Below are 18,171 nucleotides of genomic sequence, written 5' to 3'. Positions count from 1 at the left end.
CCTCATTAGAGGCACCGGAGACCTCACAACCAACTCGGGGAAGATAAAAGTTTATTTGAAGCCTGAAGAAAAAGTGCTCTCTATTTAAAGGGAACACAAAGGGTCCTTAGGAGCTTCTTCCCCCCACCTCCCTTGGCAGATATTGACTTACAAACCGATCTCACTCCAGTGGTTGGAATATATCTATTTCCAATCCTTGTACATCTACCCTATGAATTGCAATTTGATGAAGCCATATGAACAACTAATAAAGTCTCCGTGTAAAAATGCTATATGTTCTTAGGAAGGGAAAACATAAAACTTCAATCCATGTTTTATTAAAATCCCCAGGTATGCACAGTTTACAAAGCTAAACGCCAATACCTATAATTCACCCCCATGATAACGTTGGCCATAGAGTAACTGCTATCTCCAGCCGCATCCGAGTTTGGTTGCCCTTCAGAAGTACTGAAGATCTAACTCCTAATGGCTTTTTATATAAAAACAGTCTTTGATTGACAGACTCTAATCACTAGAAGGGCAGCAAACAAAAGCTGGGCAAAGTACAGTTCCCTGTTAATTTTTTTTTCCTTGCAACATCTATAAGCATCTGATCACACAGTTGTGCAATTATTTGCTAACTGAAGATGTTATTATTCTGTTACTGTCTTAGAAAAATAGTAACCTTTCTTGGCAAAGATAAAAATATGTGGGTTCCTTTCCCGCAGTTTATATATCTTAAATCTTAGGTCATTTTTACAGCAGCTTTCTTCTGGACTCTCCCACCATTTATCTTTCCATTCTCAGCGAGGGCTAGTTTACTTAATACAGGAAGACCTTCACATAACTTTCTGGCATTAATTATTGTGGTGGCACAAACTCCCATGTGAAATATTTGCTGCAGTGTGTCCCGCAGCCTATTAAAAAAAAAAAAAATACAGTGAAGGGAAAAAAAAAAAAAAAAAAAAGGAAGGCAAAACACTTCTGATGATTATTCACTATTTTACAAGAATTTTACATAATTAATCAAGAGTTTTACGGTAGAGCACAGTGCCTCTCCCACACAGCCTTGCACTAGGAAGCTAATATAAACGTTTTCAGACCGTGTCTCCAAGAAAAGGAAGCAAGAAAGGAAGGTGGTCAAGGTTCCTACGCAGGTTTCATTCTGAGAGCAAGGTCTGATTCTGCCCTTGGTAGGTGAGTTCTGGCAATGGAAGAGGGTTTTGAAGCAATGTGAGTGACATTAAAATAATATAGCCCTAAATGAAAACCGATAAGCAGTTCTGAAGAGTCAATCAGCCCCTTAGGATGACAGGCGGCGAGAAGCTGCACATTTCAGGGCTGACAATGTGCTCTAGCTTCCTTCTTCTCCCTCTCCTTCTTGTGACTGCAAACAACTCTCTGTAAACTTCCATTCTGAGGAGAAGTGAAGTGGCTGAGACACAGACTGGGTCAATACTTTAAGGGACAGCTGTGGCGGGGGGCTGCAGAGAACTGACAAGATCTCCGTTGCAGAACACAACACTCAAGTCTGTTCTGGAAGCAATGGCAACCTCTTGCAGACAGACTATTGTTCTCGTCTGGCTTTGGGGCATTTCATGGTTCATCATGACCCCCTCCCCATCAGGAATATCTGCAGAGTAAATTGGTTGAAACTGGTCAGTTTATCCTACCGGTGCATACCTGTATCTTCTCTCCTAACCTCTGCTCCTCCTAAGCACGTCAAAAATGGGAAGGCCATGCCACCGGGAACCCAACATGGTCCCCTGATATAGAAAGCCCTGAATAAGAGTAGGTTAGTTCACTGGTTGGCCAAATAAACAAATCAAAGAAGACATTAGAAGGCTCTAATCGTTTAAGGGGTGACTTAGGAGTTAACCAGGCCTGGAGTCAAACAGTGGCCACTCATCTAAACCCGGGCAAGTCTCTAACTTCTGCTAACTTCAGCTTGCCCCATTTACAAAATGAGTATATTCATAATACACACTTCATAGAATTGTAAATGAAAGACTCATGCATGTGTCAACAAACTACTTATCTCGGTACCTAGAACACAATAGACCATGCAATAAATACGAACTTTCAAGGCAGCTTTGTGCAGGGTAGAGTACTTAAAATTGCTCCAGCAATTCAAAAATACTCTTAGAAGAATTTGATATTACTGCCCCCATTTGTTCACTAAACAGACCTCTCAGGTGATCCATTCATTTAACATTATTAAATGCCAACCGTATCCCTGCTCTGAGGATACACGTTGACTACAAGATTCCTGCCCTCACAGACATATTTTAGTGTAGAAGACAGGTAAGAGACACACCAGGAAATCTGTAACATGTCGTAAAGTAATGATGCATAATAATCCTTTATTCACTCATTGCGTGTGTATTTATTGATGACTGCTTTCTACAAATCACTGAACTTATATAACTTTTTTTTTTCTGATCTCAGAACTTACATAACATCTTTCTCTGATCACAGGATAATTTTTGATAAATATATACCTAAAATATCAAGAAATAAAGAGATCGAGAATTAGAACTGCCCACATAGCCTCCTCAGAGCAGGCTGCTTCCTCCATGACATTTGCCCAAAAAGTACAGTAACGTTGAAAATTGTGACTGCTGACACATTCCAGGTTGGGGCAGGGTCTCCAAACACTGAAACTAAGATCTTGGTTTTAGAATAACAGAGAGTTCCCAGGAGTGTTAATTTCTACTTGGCATCATACAGAATTCCAGAGAACTGCTCAGAACCATCTGTTCAACTATGATAATGAGGGGCAGTGGGTTTCTTTGGGGAATGTGCCAGGATATATGAAGAACTGGTAGCAGAAGTGGGACCTTGCAGTTTTCAGAACAAATGGACGCACCACCATCATGCTGTTGGCTACCTATAAAACTCCTGGCTACCTGTAAAACCCCTTCTTTCTCCCATGACTACAAAATGAGTCAACCGAATAATAATAGACTTTAATTAGGATCATCTCCCTTTTTTTAAAAAAAGGTCAAAAATGTTTGTCCCTTCTCCCTGGAGCCCTTGGGCAAATGCATCCATGTAGGGACTTAGCCATCCGCCATCAGGACATTTGTTTCCTACCTATATTAAAGTCTTGATGAAAACAAAAATGTACCGCTCACGGGCTCATGCACACAATGCACTCACACACTCACGCACATACTGGAGACTCTCAAGGAGTTTAGGGAGCTTCGCCTTCCCGTGCTTGAAGAGTAAACAAGGCAGTTTGAGCCCAAGAGGGAATCTGCCAGGGTCCCTTGGCTTCCCAGCCTGTGGTCCTGGGAAAAATCACCTGGGACCATCTGAAGGCTGCACAGAGACTGCTCTCCTGGGTCCACAAGGTCCTGGACTTTCCCATTGAACTTCTCTGATTCACAGTCACTGCAACCACATGTAGCAACTCTAGCTCTTTCATGCTCAAATCCTGATTTCAGTCAGCTCAGGGCCTCTAGGGAAATAGGAGAATGGTAGGAAGAGGATACATTTCCACAAGCTTGTGGCAGCAGCTTCATGTGGAATCTGTGGCACCCTTAACGCCATTTGTGAACGAGTATCGCCTCTTTAAGGACAATTGGTGTTAGGTGCAATATATAATTTATTCTGGAGGTTACTGGTTTATGAAGGTATGGGAAAACTGCCAACTTATCATCTGAACTGCAGTTACGAGTAGTAACAAGGGTTATAATTTACATTCAAATTCTGTTTTTAAGTTAATGAGGTATCTAACGTGCAATCCAGCAAAAGGCCTTTTGTGCACATAACCTCTTGCTCCCTAAAATAGAAATCTGGGTTTATATTACACCTTTCATACTCTGGGCCCCCTCATAGGAGCACTTACAATAGTTACTGAGAAAACAGTGAGAGAGCTACTTTCCACAAAATGGAGCTGCCATCATGTAGCCAATGAGTCTTAGAAAGCAGGAAATATTTTTGTGTAGAGTGTCAAGAGTGGTTAAAGTTAAAATTGCAGGATGCCTGTGTAGCTCAGTGGTTGACTGTCTGCCTTCGGCTCAGGATGTGATGCTGGGTCTAGGGATCAAGTCCCACATTGGGCTCCCTGCAAAGAGCCTGCTTCTCCCTCTGCCTGTGTCATTGCCTCTCTCTTGGTCTCTCATGAATAAATAAATAAAATCTTAAGAAAAAAAAAAAAAAGAAAGCTAAAATTGCCAAAAGTATGTGACAAACCAGCCAAACTCATTTGCCAAGTTGCTAATTTCTAGGTGTGCATGGTGATATTAGGAAAGCCTATTGTTAAATAAATAAATAAATAAATAAATAAATAAATAAATACATACATACATACATAAAATTAAATAAAAGGAAAATCTATTGTCAAGAAGGACAGCTCAGCTCCTAAGGGTTGACCTGAAAGTTTTATGCTTCTGACACATTCATCAGACTGGACAATTTCTACTATTCACTCTTCATCTCCCTTCCACATTAGCATCTACAAGAACTCCTACCTTTGAAATACTCCATGGCCATTGCCAGCCCATTTCGATTGGACTCTCTCCTCTGCCCCAGCTTCTTGATGGCCTACCTGATACTGAGCTACTCTTCTGCTCTGAATCCCCATTTCACAACACCTTCTAGATCTAGATCACTTGCCCTGAACCCACTCTGGCTGACTACCTAGCCTCCAAAGCTTATATTGTCCCTAAATCTGATAAAATATCAAAAAGGAGGACTTATCCAAACCTCATGAAATTTTTATTCATTCTGAAGGTGAGACAGGAAAGAAGACTAATGAATGAGATACTATTTCGGAAAAAAAAAACTTTTTTGTACATTCAAAATATACAGTGAATCCCACTGGGCTGCCAATGAATTCATTTGCAGCCCTGCTTTAATGACTGGGAAACAATGTTTTGTGATTGAGCAATCATTTCCATGTAAACAGTTCATTCTTCCCAGTTTTTTGTTTTTACAAATGCAATCACACAATTAATCTTATTAGAACACACTTTTACCAGGTTGCTCAGTGGTAAGATTCATGCACTTAGGCCCGAGTTGTGTTTGAGCATCCAGTGCAGGCAAAACTCTCTGTTAGGCATTGTGGAGGCAAGAGGGAAGAGTTGAGGATGACTCTTGCCCCTGGTGGAATTTACATTCCAGTTCCCACAGATTCTAAATTAGCAGAGTATTAGTCAATTAATTTTTATTTTGCCATGTGTTAGGTAGTACAAAATTTTCCCTAAAATTCTAGTTTCAAGTCCAAGTTCAAGATGTGCTGAATCAATGAATTCATCATCATCACATACTCTTCTGGCTAAATACCCCCATCCAACTCCAGTTCAAACACTTCCTCCTTGATGTCTCCCCTACCCTGCCTACCCCCATATAGCTTCATTCCCTCACCCTCTTGTCCTTCATCTCTTCGTACTTGTGGCTCACGATATACCAAGAGTTCATGAATGGTCATCTTTTCAAGATTGCCGCCCTAATAGACCGTAATCTCCCTGAGACATGGTTCAGCTTTCTAGAACAGTCTCCTTACAGATCTCTAGGGCATAAAATATCAAATAAGGACTTAAGAGACTAGAGTCCACGTTCTCAAGGATTTCCTCACCATCCTCATGTGAATAGCCGTCCCCACTCCCCCACACAAGCAATGGCTACTGCCATTCCCGCTAGCCCAAGTTCAATAAACAATTAATTTTTGGCAAAAGGAAATGCAGTAATTGCACACATCCTATGCCTGGACATTTAGTCACTCAATTCATACCTAAGAAAGTCACAGTTGTGAAGCACCACTACGGTGCCAAGAATTAATTACCCCCAAATAAGTTCTTGGGGAGGGACCAACTTTCTCTCATCAACATTCAAGGCAGATGCCATCACACAAAAGGAAAGAGGAAGAAAAAGCCCAGAAGCCTGAATAGGAAAGAACATTAAAAAAGAAAGTAGGGAAATAAAAGAAGTATATTATGGCAGCCACACGCCTTCTTCCTCACGCAATGCTGTAGGATGACGTGTCTGCAGGGAACTGTCCAAGACCCCATTCCTAGCATCAAGTGTCTGATGTTTCCAAACCAAGAGCAAGCTAAATATTTTTGTTTTCTTGGAAAGAGAATTCCTCCCTATTGCAGTAACAGAGCAGAGTAAATAAGAATAAAGCTGAGCTCACAGATACAGATGCAAAAGCACCAGGTGAAGCCAGCATGAACATGAGGCTCTCTGCACCTCAGGCTCTCACCTAGATCCTTTCTTTGGGTCACTTATAGATGGAGGTGGAAGCAGGAAGTTGCTGAAGGGGCAGGTTGTGGCAGGCGCAGGTGCTGTCAGACCCACTATCTGAACATGCAGATCTTTTGATGTTTGTATTCATTCTCTATTGTTGCATAATCAATGACCAAACCTTGGTGTCTTAAAAAGCACACATTTATTATCTTACAGTTTCTCTGAGTCAAGATTTGGGCACATCTTAGCTCGATCCTCTGCTCAGGGTCTTACCTCAGGGTCTTACCGGCATGAGTCAAGGTGCGGGCCGGCCTGTGCCCTCATCTTGAGCTCAAGGTCCTCTTTTAAACTTAGATTGTTGGCCTCTGTCAGTTCCTTGAGACAGTAAGACTGAGATGCTCAGCCCCTGGGGCCATAGGTAGGCCACAATGTGGCTGCTGCTTCACCACAGCCCAGAAAGGAGTGTCTGTCTCCCCAGGAAGAACCCTGCCCCTCTTTAAAGTGCTCTCACCTGATTAAGCCAGACCCACCCAATATGATCTCTCTTTTTAATTAATTCAGATTCAACTGGTTTGGGACCTTAATCACATCTGTCAAATTCCTCCTCCCTTGCCTCTTAACGCAGCTTAATCACAGAAGTGACCTAGCATCATATGCACAAGTCTTGATACAATCAAGAAGATAGGATTATACAGGGCACATACACCAGGGAATCGAAGTCTTGGGAGCCCTTGCAAAATTCCACCTATCACAACATTGCAATCATCTCTTGACATTTACAACTTCTGGTTATTTCTGTAGTGTACAAGGATATAGGGGAAAGTAGGCGGAAACTCACTCTGGGGCAGGGTTACTGGGCTGAACCATATGAAATCCCCAATATTTTATCTTTTTTTTTTTTTTTTTGGCCAACTGAAATAGACAATATGCAGTATTCATAAGATATATGTGTGTGTGTGTTTCTGTATATGTATGTATATACATGTATACGTCTTTGTGTATATACACACATCCATATGGATCAGATATGGGTATGGGCCTGGATGTTACAGGTAGAGATGGACATGGAACCAGTCTTTTTTCATAAAGTGACATCTCCCAAACCACTCTGTCACAGAGGTGCCCATAAATACTCTTCTCAGTCTGAAGCATATTATGTGTATTTGAGCTGAGATTTTGGTGGCTTTAGGGGTAAGATAGTTATTATTTACAAGAGGAAAACAAGAGAAAACTCATCCTCGATCAGGCTTTCCTCAGGAAGTCAGTGGCTCGAAGCCATTCTCCGTTTATAGTGGCGTATGTGTGTCTGTATGTGTGCGAGTGTGGCGTGCTGGTTCGTGCATGCACTTGGGAGACTCTGGAAGGAAATGCCTCCAAAGTGCTTGTCATTTCTGATGAATGAATTAAGTCAAGTCTAACAGGCAATTCATGCAATTCATACAAAGCTGCACAGAGAATGACTTGCCCAAAGCAGCAAAAGAAAGCACAACTAAACTAATGTTCAGTTCATAAGGTGGAAAAACTTCCAGAAGACATCATCTATGAACTTGGAATACACATGCTGGGTTCAATGCCAATAGTTACTGAAAGATGTGAAACTGAGTTCCATGGACAAGCCCCAGAACATTTCAAAGGCATGAGTGGTTTGCAGGTTGATAAGACACGCACAAATATGCGATCATGGGTACTTTGGGTTGATAAAGCCTCTGCCAACAAAGTGCTACCACAGACTGCGATGTTTGGGATATAAGAAGAAATTATGAGCCCCAAATGTCAGAATTCCGCCAATCGCTTAAGTGAGGAAGCAGTTTGCAAATGTTCGGAGAATTGGAAACCATTATTTGAGTGCAAATCTGTTGGAGGTATGAATTAGTCAGAATCTCCAATACTTGTGACCATTTCAAGGACCCATAGTAAGCGAAAATTGGAACATTTACTGAAAAGCTGGGTTATAGTTGTAGTGTGATGGGAACTGGGAAGAAATGGGAAGGCAGCATTTTTTCACTTAAACAAACGTTTGAACCAAGCAGCCAAATGTAACCCCCGTTTTCTCAGCGACTTCATGCGTAACCAAAGGCGAGTGGTTTCTTCTCTCTCTGCATCTGTTTCAGGAGAGTATCTAAAAATGCTCATTCATTTAACACACACCTATTGAAGACCTGGCACTGGTCTACTCTCGGCATATCCAGAGAGATCAGCACAGCCAGAAGGGGCAACACTAGGGAAAAGTCATCAAACATTTGTAGGGGGGAAGGGAAATTCAGGACCCCACAAAAGACCCCTTCCAAAATCAGAAGAACCACAAATACGTGTGTATTATTGAAAACTAGACATGCACCAAAAGAATTTTTAGGTTCTTTCAACTTTGGCTGCTTGTTCAAATTGTGACAAAATATACTTATGCAAAAAAAAAAAAAAAAAGTGTAACATATCTCAAACATACCAGAGAATGAAATTACCAGTATAGCTAAATGGTTAACTCAGGTATTATGGACCTTGAATGACAGTCACAGAGTTCTTTTATCAACATTCTTTGTCTTGGGTCCAGCTTTGGATATAAGCCAAAGAGTCATCTAAGGGATAGCCAGAGGCACCCCCTCTCATTGGTCCAGCTATTGTAACTGGAAATCCTAGTGTTCTCATTTCTTCTCGTGGAGGGGAAAAGAGGGATTCTTTCCAGGAGAGGAAGTGGTGGGAGAAGAAAGTAAGAGAACAGAGGTGGAAAAGTCAAATGCCTGCAGAGATCAGGCCAGTAACATGGACAGTGAAGGCCCCAAAGTTTAGGTGAAAGACTGCAGTGTATTGGAGATCATCAGGACCTACCACTCCACTTCAGCTCACTATTACCACCTGGTATGGTGCCCAGGATGTCAAAATCTTTTGATCTTTCTCAAAGAAAAATCCAAATTTTCATGTAAAATCTTAAAGCCCTGGCAACCAATTAAAATATTTATTTATTTATTTATTTATTTATTTATTTATTTATAAAGATTTTATTTATTTATTCATGAGAGATACAGAAAGAGGCAGAGACATAGGCAGAGGGAAAAGCCCAGGACCCTGGGGCCACACCCTGAGCTGAAGGCAGATACTCAACCACTGAGCCACCCAGGTGCCCCCAATTTAAAAAACTTAAATAGTATTTGTACTGGGGCACCTGGGGGGCTCATCAGTTAAGTGTCTGCCTTCAGGTCAGCTCAGGATCCCAGGGTCCTGCGATCAAGCCCTGCAATCAGGCTCCCTGCTCAGTGGAGAGCCTGCTTCTCCCTCTCCTGCTCCCCCCCTGCTTGTGTTCCCTCTCTCAAATAAATAAATAAAATCTTAAAAATAAATAAACAAACAAATAAATAAATAGCACTTGTATCAAAGAAAACAACCGGGTAGCCAGTTGCGACCTCTGCAGTAGACCATAAAATACTAAGACATTTCTATCTCCTAACAGGATGCATGAAATTATAATAATATAATAATATAATTCTTGGTAACTAAAAGGGCTCTAAGGAAACGCACAGTGAGGATAAATCTTACTGGGAAAGCTAAGACCTCCATGGCACGAGAGGGAATTGAAGGAGAGCACGGAGGGTTTTGCACGTAAAATTGGTATACGCCAGAGAGAACAAAAGAGAGACAATACACATAAGCAGAGGCAGCAGGCATACAGAGAAAGAGGGAGAAAAATGGAGGGAAGGAGAGGGAGGGAGGGAGAGAGAGAGAGAACCCAGAAACAAAGGAACAAAGGCAGAAATGGGCATCTCAGGGAAGTAAAGAAAACTTCCCTAAATTTTCATGTAGATCAGTCTTGTTGGTAAAATAGGTTTTAGAAATTTTTACTGACAATAATGTCATCATTCAGCATACTTGATGATGCTCAACGTTTAGGTTGTGTTAGAGATGAAGGGGACCCCAGAAGAAAACTGGTTGCTCCTGGAATTAAGTACTCAACCAATAGAAAATGTGTCTATGGACAGATAGGGGAGTGTGAGGGTGTTTAAACAAACATAATTTTTCCCTTGCAAAACACTTGGAGTTAAAAGGGTAAAATATTCATGAATATGTGTTAACCCTTCAGAGAAGAAAAAAAAAAAGAGGGTTCACAAGCATTTTGGGTGCAATCTTATATGTGAACACATACGTAACCCATCTCTGAAATACATGTTCAGATGGAAGCCCTGAAAATTCTAGAACTCTAGGGGTCAAGTTGTAGCATCATAAAAATGATAAACCACCATTCGTGAAAATAATTTTCCATTTATGAAGAAAATTAAGGTTCTAGCCCACTCCTGAGGTATGAATATAAATAGATATTTATAGCAATCATGTGCTCCTTCCAAACATTATTTCAATTTTGACAAAATCCGTTGGGATTTAGACCCAACTATTTCAATAAAGACTCGATATGAAACTATTCTCGGTTCCTCTCGTTTTTTTTCTCTCTGAACAGGTACAATTTTCCTTTTTCTTTTTTTTTTCTTTTTTTTTTTTAACAAGAGTCCATAAAAGTGTTTAAAATGTCACAAGTTACTTTTTCAAAATCTCTATCCAGATAAGTCATATTTTGAAAACGACAACTAGTCTTTCTGCACATAGCAATTTTAGAAAGTTTTATAGCTTATCCAATTTAATCCAGAGGGTGGATGGGTGAGGGTTTGGATGTGGGGTGAAGGCAGTGGGAGGGGGGCAAATCATGCCTTGTACTGCCCATAAATGCCAATCACCTTCCGTGCACAGGCCTCCATCTTTCAAATGTCAGTAAGTCTCCCATTAAAAAAAAATCTATGGGGCCTAGCGACTGTATAGTTCTCATTCTTCATGATCTCATTTTCAAATGTTCCTGATCTTTCATCCCTTGCTTATGTTTTCTGATGGAGTGACACAACCTCCAGCACGCCCAAGTTCACTTCTCAAAATCTCTGATAAAGCCATACTGATACCGTGGCTTTAAAATACAACGACCAAAACAAAAACAACATTACAGGATATTCCCCGACTGGGACCCTCAACTCATCTTAAGGTTTTATTTTTCCAATTAAAAATAGATTTTAATAGGGATACCTGAGTGGCTCAGTGTCTTTGGCTCAAGTCATGATCCCTGGGGTCCTGGGATCGAGTCCCACATCAAGCCTCCTGTGTGGACCCTGCTTCTCTCTCTGCCTGTGTCTCTGCCTCTCTCTGTGTGTCTCTCATGAATAAATAGACAAAATCTTTAAAAAATAAATATTTTTTAATCAAGAATAGTACATGACCTTGTAAAAAAAAAAAACTCAGATAAGCAAAAAAATAAAATGACTTACAACTTTTTAAAAAAATGTATTCCATCACCTAGAGATACCTAGATATATATTTTTTGATGTAGGAGTATGTAGTTATGTTTGCGCTGTTTGAACAAACAATAGCTTGATATTATTTTGCAACCCAATGTTTCACTTAAATTTTTGTGACTATTGTTCAATCAATAATCACCCGGTTCTTGAGTCAAATATGACTCTGACCATTGTATTTATTTTCCATAGCATATTTAGTCGTCCAATTTTTCCAGTCTGTAAACATGGAACATGTGAGGGACGTCTTTCCAATGAAATCTTCGTACAGGTCTGTAACTTTGTACACGTACCTTTGTGCAAGCCTGAGGATTGATTCCTACCAACAGCAGCAGCGACAATACTAGAGATGAGCTTTGTTGAAGACTTACTTTGTGCCCAGCTCTGCTTAAATACCTTCCTACATCATTCCATTTACTCTTCGTAACGAACCCAGTTTACCAGGTTAGAACTATGATGAGGACAAGTAACACGTCCTCTAAGTAGTATACCCACATCTCTCAGATCTGGATGAATCAAGAATCCGTTCTTTCACACATTCACACTATCCTACACCTTGAGGGGGGTGAATTTTTCACTCGAACCGTATTCACATTCAAGCTATGTTGATGAAATTCAACAAATGGCCTTCCACTTATACCAATGCCCATTGTCTCTGTGTATTCGGGGGGAATGGTTCTCTCGGCTGGCCCAGCCCCCCCAAGACACACCTTCCCAACACCACCAACACCATTCAAACACTGCCTTTAAGTGTGCTTTAACACCTCAGAAAACGGTGCTATAAAAATAAGCAAAAGACCCAGGACTCAAATTGAACATAAAAGTTGTTGCAGATATTGTTTCTTGACAAACGGCCTCTGTAAGCCACATAAATTGTCCAAAACCTCTTAAACCTTTGCTCTACATCACCCACATAGGACTGTAAAGGGAATATCACAAAGGAACTACAGGCTAATTGAAAAATCATTCACTTGAGATGCCGTAAGGATCATGCTCCATTTCGACGGATGTATATAGAAACTAGAAACACGTGGAGTCCTCCCTGAACCCAGCAACTGGCTAATCAGCAAACTCAGAGGGAAATCATCTGCCTTTTCCTCCCTTGCATTGCTGGATGTGCACTTAATAATTCATGGGAGATGAGAAAAAACACAACTCTACCGGGGAGATCAGATGTCCAAACCCCTTCCAGCCCTGAGCCCTGGCTTCTCCCCTTTCAAAGAAAAGCTGCAGCATTGACTGGGTGGGAAGCTAGTCTACTACCCAAGAGCTGATGTTTCTAAAACCTATTGTTCAAAGATCATTATCATGGTTTTCCATTAGCAAGACTAAGTAAATGCTTTCCTAAATAATCCTGTCAATGGTTTAAAAAAATATATTTATTTTTGGAAGAAAGGCTCAATACGGTGCTGGCAGGGGGATTATATTGATCCTCATTTTGGAGGCTTTTTCCCCCTTTGCTTTTTGGAGGGACAATTAAAATCGACTGTACCTATCATTAATTTTCCACAGTCAGCAGGGGCTTTTAAGTTTTATAAGTATAATATCAATACGGACTGTCTTAGAAGTTCTTATTTATTTTATGTTTTCCTCCTGCATTCAATGTTATCTACCCTCCCCTCCCCCCACAATACTTCACAGGTCTAAGGCAAGTGACTACTACAGAAAGGCATCCCAAGCTTGGAAGGAGATGGGCTCTCTTTGTCTCTCTGGAAGGATCAGGATGTGCAGGGGAAATGCTCGGATTTCACAGCTGCCCTGTCCTAGGGGGTGGGGAGAGGGTGCCGAGAGCAGAGACAGGAAAGGGAAGGGTGGACAAGGCAGGTGCCCTAGCACCCCCTTCTCTTCTCCAGCATCCCTTATCTCTGGGAGACGTCCACGAAGCAGGCGTCCATCCAGACATGCATTTTTCTCCCCAGGGGAACATCAGTACTTGGTGTAGTTCTAGCCTGTGTTCTCTCTCAGGGTTTTCCAGAAACTCTCTGTTCTTTCGAGAATCCCTAGGAAAACACCACCAAATATGCATACCTCTTGTGACCAGCCTAGTTGGTCACCATTCGCCACTCCCTCTGGTGGATTTAACGGTTCCATCAAGTCCCCCACGCTTCTTGGCAAAGACCTGCAAGGTCCTCTAGGCATCAGAGCTCCAAAAAGACACCTAAAAGTCTTGGTTTGAAGGCAGGATTCTTGGGCCTCGTTTGTCTCCTTTCCCCCTTTCAGGCACAGGAGAAGCTGATGAAAGTCTGCTGGCTGGGCAAGAACTTCCCTCCTCCAGCGATCTTTGCCACCTCAAACAGGCTGACACTGCACAACGGCACTCAGGTCTCCAAGAGCCATGGCTCAGAAGCACACAGGTCACTCATGAGCCCCTCTCCTGTATGGATGTGCTAACAGGCACACAGCCTCACCTTGCTCAGTGACGTGTTCAGAGCTGACCCTGCCAGGTGCTGAGCTATGGCCCAAACACGTCTAGCCTGTCTTCAGGTAGCTCACAGTCCGGGCATGTGTATTATCAGGGGTGTGGGAGGGAGGGGAGAGAAGGGCAGGCATGGAAACAGCACAAAAACAGTGAGAAATCTAGTGGTAGGAAGAAGCACAAGGTGTACACATCGATTCATTTAGGTTAGAAGAGTAGGCTGCTCTGCTATTTGAAAGCTGGGTTACGTAGGCCACGTTTCTATGGTTCTCTGTGCCACAGCTTCATCATCTTGAAAGTGGAGGTGATAATAGTGCCAACTGTCAAGGACTGTTGGAGGATTTGAGGAGCTAAGACAGGAGACTGCCAGCAAAACCTGATCTTTAGGAAGGTGCTATGTGTTACTGGCTTTAGCATGACTATTCCATGTCTCCATTCGCCAACAATTGAGACAAGTTGGTGGGAGCCATCCCAGATTGGGCTGAGGTGGTCAGAGAAGCTTTTCCAGGGTCATTGGAAGAGCTTGGTCTCTAAGAAAGACCACTTAGCACAATGAGGCCAGGGCTGGGTGATGGCAAGAGTTGAGACAGGGGAGGCCGGAGTGGCCGTTGCGATGGGTGGTTGTATCCTGAGGGCACCAGGGAGGGACGGATGACTTCCAGGCAGCACTGTGGTCTGTTCAGAGCTGGCTTCAGCAGGGGCAGCAGTGCGAGAAGGGACTGGCAGAGAGGCCAGGGCTATAGGGGAAGGATGGGAAGATTGAGGAGCAGGGGGTCTGGGGAGGGCAGGAGAGGGGAGCCACTGCTCTTGGCACGAGCAGATCCCTCCCCGCTGTCTATCTTTCTATCTGCCTTTCTGTGCCTCACTCTTTCCATCCATCTCCTCACTGTCCCTCACAGTTTTTCTTTCCTTTTTCTGTCCGTCTGGTTTCTGGTTGTCTGTCTCCCAGCGTGTATGCGACTATCTCCCCCATCCCCTCTATCTCCCATGGTGTCTCTGTCTGCCCCTCCCTTTGTGTCTCCCCCTCACTCTGCTATCTTCTGCCTCCCAACACATCTCTCATCTACCTATTGTGCTCATCCTGTCAGCCCCCTCCCCTGCCCGTTGGAGTATAAGTGACACAGGACTGAGATTTTCCACCTGTTGGCTCATGGACACATCCCAAGCACCTAGCAAAGTGCTTGGCACATAGTAGGCACTCCGTGGTAAATCCAGCATCTGTTGTTGTGGTGGCCAGGGTTAGTGGCTGGCTCAGGTGCCTCCCTGAATAGGAACTGAACATCTAGTTCCAACGTGGCATCACCGTTGCCTCAGATTGGAAAGCAGACAGGGTCTCTGGGACCCTAGGAGGTAGAGGTGGGTTACAGCTCAATCGATCACCCCATTCTGCCATGGTTTGGCCAAGGGTCCCTTCTTTTTAGCTTCCAAAATCTAAATTAACAAAGAAGAAACAGGTTTGGAAATGAACAGGTAAGCTCAATTAAGACCTTCATCCATATGTAGGGAAAGATGGAGACCAGTGCCCTTTGGTGTTGCACATAGGGCTGCCCACTCTAATGTTCAGAGCAGTCATCTCTGGACTCCAGAATTTTCCAACCACGATACCTCAAGGATATGGGAGTTGCTACCACTGGAAATATATACTCTTGGGGCCGTTGACTTAATTTCTACTTCCTTTGAACATTTAAAGTAGAGGTGATATAATCACTGGCCGAGGAAAACCAAGAAAGATCAATAAAATCATCCTCCAACCTTCTAGCAAACTGTTTATTCATTCAACAAACATTTGTTGGGCTCCTATTGTAGCGGGGGATTGTACTGGATGCCCCACATGCATCAAATCTAGCTCACATAGGGATTTGGTCTAGAGGACATTAAAAACTCCCCAAAATCGGTAACCTAGGATAGAATATTAAGTGGCATAAGGAAAGTAAAAACAGAGCGCGAGGGGGTGGCGAGGAGAGCATGCGGCGGCTCCGCAGTAGATGGCTGAGGCAGATTTGTCACAAACCCTCCAAGCAGGTGGGATCTAAGCTCCTCTTCGTAGGTGCCAACTTAGGGTAGGATGTCCTCTTCGTACTTAGCCAACTTAGGTGGCAGGATGTCCCCTGGGATGTCCCTGTGGCACGATTCACTTACCCCTGCCTCCTCCCTGAGTGTGAGCAACGTCTACGGGCCACGGGCCACCCACACCCCCCGAAGCCGACTAGACTAAGAAATGACAAGTGTCCTCTCGGCCCTTGATCAGTATGCAGATTGTCTCGCCAGTGGGCCACGTTCAGGGCCAGACTTCGGACCCTGGCGGGGACAGCACGTACCAGGCATGCTCCCCACCCCGTGGAGCTCCGGCCCCGGCACCTGGCACAGCCCCACTTTACAGACCGCAGGTGCCACACCGGAGAGGCTGCACCGAGGAGCACGGCGGGTCCCTGACGGCCCGCTTCCCAGGCCCCGCACGTCTGATCCCATGGATGGTGAGCTTCCCACGCCACCAGCAGCCAGCTCCCCGCAGCTTAGCTCACCAGGAAGCCCTTCTGCCTCCTCCCCCCACCGCAGTCCACCCACGTCCTCCGACTTAACTCAGTTTCTGGGTTTGCCTTTTTTGCGACAGCCTTGTCACAGTGCTGCCCCAACCCAGCATGGCAGTCCCCGAATGCCGATGGGCAGCGATTTCGATCCGCTGCATCCTGCCCAGGTTGTTCTCAGACACTGGCTTCAAGGGTCCTCCAGAAATAAAAAGCACCAAGGGTTATGGTGCTTAACGGCAGCTTAAGCAGACCAGCCAGCGGTCAAGCTCTCCCATTGTCTGAGTGTATCACGTTATCCCCAAATAAGCAAGTGCTAGATCATGCCACAGCACGGTGCAAGGATACAGAGGCTCTGCCAAATATCTGCTGGGCTCCACGGTTCTGGACCATTTATCTAACAGCTAATATAATATCAAGTGACAGTTTAAACAGGCTACTTTCACCTAATCTGTGCATGCTGTATGCAAAACAGCTCTGACCCTGGCTTGATTCCTTAAAGCATGTAGGATTTAATTATCTCCCACTGTTATAGAAATAATGACAAGTTACTTAGTACTTTTAAGACTGATAAATAAAGTACTTCTGACAAGTGAGTTGAAAAACCTACCTTGTTACGAAGTTTCGATACCAAATGGCCCTGTCCCTAAACTCGGGATTTCCTTTCCTAAAGACCAAAGGAGAGGATCCCTAGTCCCATAACACTCATCATGCCCGGTCACTCTTGAGGGTGGTCCACCCAGCACAGAGTTCTGCAATGTCTTTGCTGAGAGGGGGAACTTCTCAGGTGCTTAATGGGATCAATCAATGAACGGAGAGGGAGAGCACGAGGAAAAGAGAAATAGAGAGACACATCTGTGTGTTTTATTAACACTGAACTTCAAATAAACATCTGTGGGAGTTTCAGTGCACTTGACTACACACCATCATCTTTATGTCATAGCTAAGGCCCTGGATTTGGAGAGCACAGTTGAGATTTATCTGCAGTGATAAAATCTCCAGTTTCTCTCAATTCACATTCATTTCTCCCATCTTTCTTGAAGGAATACTCTCTCCTCCCTCCCCAGGAATCACAGATCTGTTCTCTCTCCCCGGGCTCCCCCTCTAATCTCTCTTATTTAACTGAGTTTGACATGCGTCTAATACTTACTTCGAGCTGCCGGTCACCTCTGTCCAATGCCTCACCCTCACAGATGGGTATTTGCCACCAGGGAAGAAGGTATGGATATTAATACAGGGGGCATGGGAGTCTGCAAGGCTTCCAGCACAGCAGACAGACAGAAATGGAAGAAGCGATATTGTCATAAATGTATCTAAGTTCACTGAAGAAGAAGCTGCTCTCAACTGATTTACATGTAACTCCAGGTTTAGGTGATTTTTTTAAAAAAGATTTTATTTATTTATTTGAGAGAGAGAGAGAGACAGAGATAGAGCACGAGTGGGGAAGACGGGGAGAAGCAGGCTCCCTGCTGAGCAGGGAGCCTGATGTGGGGCTCGATCCCAGGACCCTGAGATCATGACCTGAGCTGAAGGCAGATGCTTAACCTCCTGAGCCACCCAGGCGTCCCTAGGTGATTTTTTTTTTTAATCACCATATAATTCAATTGGGAAAAAAAAAAAAAAAAGGCAGGGAAAAACTTGTGTTTTGGTGCTGTACCTGTCATTAGCAAAGTTGAGGTTTCCCCATGTTTTCTGGATCATGGTCTCTTTCAAGAATCTGATGAGAGTTATAAATCTG

General features: G+C 43.5%; 1 protein-coding gene across 6 annotated transcripts in view; it reads right to left on the bottom strand.

The window, feature by feature from the left end:
• PPARGC1A (PPARG coactivator 1 alpha) overlaps positions 1-18,171 on the bottom strand; it is a 640,279-nt gene that overhangs the window by 215,226 nt on the left and 406,882 nt on the right. The gene's annotated exons all lie outside the window — the stretch shown is intronic.

This window comes from Canis lupus, chromosome 3 (assembly GCF_003254725.2).
Source record: "Canis lupus dingo isolate Sandy chromosome 3, ASM325472v2, whole genome shotgun sequence".
Lineage (NCBI taxonomy): Eukaryota > Metazoa > Chordata > Mammalia > Carnivora > Canidae > Canis > Canis lupus.
This window is presented reverse-complemented; position numbering and strand designations above follow the sequence as displayed.